Source organism: Frankliniella occidentalis, unplaced genomic scaffold, assembly GCF_000697945.3.
Source record: "Frankliniella occidentalis isolate FOCC.00 unplaced genomic scaffold, Focc_3.1 Scaffold9, whole genome shotgun sequence".
NCBI classification, from domain to species: domain Eukaryota; kingdom Metazoa; phylum Arthropoda; class Insecta; order Thysanoptera; family Thripidae; genus Frankliniella; species Frankliniella occidentalis.
This window is the reverse complement of record NW_026267139.1, coordinates 812,570-815,255: the sequence shown is the minus strand read 5'-3', so window position 1 is coordinate 815,255 and position 2,686 is coordinate 812,570.

The window sequence follows — 2,686 nt, the reverse complement described above, 5'->3', positions numbered from 1 at the left end:
GAGAGAGAGAGAGAGAGAGAGAGAGAGAGAGAGAGAGAGAGAGAGAGAGAGAGGCACCATTTTGCATTTTGTTTTACGAAAAAATGAGACCCATATTAGCAAGCTAAGGGGCATGCGCATGGGGTGCGTGGGTGACCACCCCACCCCCTAAAAAAAACAGAGGGAGAGAAAAAGACAGCAGAGAAACAACAATGATATCATTTGTGGTCGCAGCTCGGGGGGAAATTAGCTGAGAATGTTTCTCCTCCCCGGGGTTGGAACGCCTGCACAGACTTTGGGCCCGCGGGGGGTTGGTTGGAGGGGGCCGCGCCGAGATAGAGAAATGCCAACGAGCAGCAGGGGCGCAAAGGCTCGCAGGGGGAGGGAGGGGGCGTCTTAAGTGTATCAAGTAATTAACAAAGAAGGTCCTGCGGGGACCAAAAGCCAGGCAGGGGTGGGGACGCCTCCTTTCCCCTTCTGTGAAAACTTTTCGCTTCTCCTCCTCCTCTCAGTAAGGCGGTTTCTTGATTCAAGAGTGAAAATGTTCTTCTCCGCGCTACTCTCATGTTTAAAGACACTAGCCCATTACAAGGAAGAACCTCACGTTTAGGGAAAAAAAAGGAAAAAGAAAAAAGGATGGAGGGAACTTTTTTCCCGCAACCATACTGCGAAAATTTTTCTCATGCTTAAACAAAGCATTTGAAAACAATGTATTATTGAGCGCAGATAGCTGACGATAGCGTCTTTCGTTTGTGTCCTGAGAACATTATTAAAACAGTTGGAGGGTTTTGTGTATCGGATTCTCGGTGGCCATCTTGACGGTTCTCCCGCTCCTCCGCATCGGCCTATTTTATTGCCAAAGAGTGCAAATGACATTCACAGGATTTTTAAAGCTACTACTTGGGGTGTTGGCATCCTCTTCTTCTTCGTGTGGGGGTTTGCTTCGTGTAAACTCTGCCCTATGGCCCCCCCCCCTTCATCCCCATCCTCCCTAATTCTGCCTTCCTTTTTCTTTGCACTTTCCGTCCCTTCCGTCCCCGCCTCCTCCAAGATGAGGCCCACTAACCATGTAACTGCCTCCGAGCGAAGACATTCCTTCACTGCACCCCCCACCCCTTTCCCTCCCACTCTACCCTCTCCCCTTTACAAGGTCTATGAGAACCCCCTCACCACCCCCCTCCCCTTCCCCTGCTTGCTCTCTCCTTTCCTCTTTCGCGACTCTCGCTTGTGCTTTGGTGCCCCCCCCCCTCTCTCTCCCTCCCGCCCTCCCTTACGGTTATGCTGTGCCCTCCTCCACCCTCCCTTCCGCGCCGGCCCTCTGGTGCTCAGGAATCCCTGGTATTTCAATTAATTCCACGAATCAAAAGACGGAGCTGCGAAGCGCGGTGGCGTTGCTTTGTGATTCCCGCTCCCTTCCCCCTCTCCCTCTCATCTCCTCCTCCTCCTCCCTCTTCCCTTTCTCATTTACTTTGTGTCTTCCTTTCACCGCATCACGTCTTGCCCCCCTCCCCCCTTCCTGCCCCCCATAATTACCCGGGCTATTACACAGAGGAGGGGCGTCCTCTGCTTGCCGCTGCTGAATTGGCTTCATTGGACCCAGGAGGGGGGGGGGGGGGCTAAGTGAGACGGGGCCTTCGGGAAGCAGCCCCCCCCCTCCTCCACTGACTGAAGGGGTTCATGTTGGGGGAGGAAGAGGTGTCGTCCTAGGAGGGTAAGGGTACACCTTGGGTGTTGTGGTCGCAAATGAATTGATTTCATTCGGCCATTCTTTTTTTTTTTTTTGTAATTTATTTATCGTGAAAAAGTTCACAGTAAAATTTGCTACAGCCGGCTCGGAAGAAGCTGCCCGTGGCCGTGCCGGTTGTAGCTGGATCTGCGTGTTACGTGTACGTAAGACTGCAGCTTCCTTTTTTGGACTCATGACATAAAAGTCTCATAAACTCCTCCCGTGAAAAAGATGAAAAAAGATGAAATCTAAACGCACAATGGCTTTTCATAATTTGTATTGTTCCCTGTCTTCTGAACACATCTAGAAGAGATCCGTTTTATTGGCATTTCATTCAGCCAACTATCAGTAATTATTTTGACCGAAATGCTCTCTAAACTTTCGATACTGGGTATTATTATTATTATTTGACAGATATTGAGCTGGTAATTTGGCAAAAACGATATTAAACCGAAATCATTAGCGCGGAAATTTCTAAAACATTGGAAACGTTTCTGGTATTGTTACTATATTGATTGGATGTCGCATCGATTTTGATTTCTTGCTGGGAAGCTGCCGCGCACCGCAGTGCAGCAATGTGCAGCATCCCCAGTGACTTGAACGCCGGGTGTGCCATATTCTCACTCGCGCTTCGCTAACATCGCATGAAGACGCAATTGAACAAGTTTGAGCTTGGATGCGGAAATGCGTTCTCGGAGATTTCTGATATTAATCTTTGATTATTTATTTTGATTTGATCGACACACACTCTGCTTTTCATCAGGTCTCGAAATTTTGTCTTCAATTTTGAGTTTATATTCGGTCAGCAGAGAGCATATGTTGTCTGCTCGATTCTCTGTCACACACTTGACAACGTGGTGTTAGATACTGGATGGTGATATGGAACGGTGATGTTGTGGTGTGACAGCGGGATTGTGTTCAGTGTTCAGTACACTCGGTGGAAGGTAGAGCAGGCAAGATTGTATCAGACTATTTCTGTTT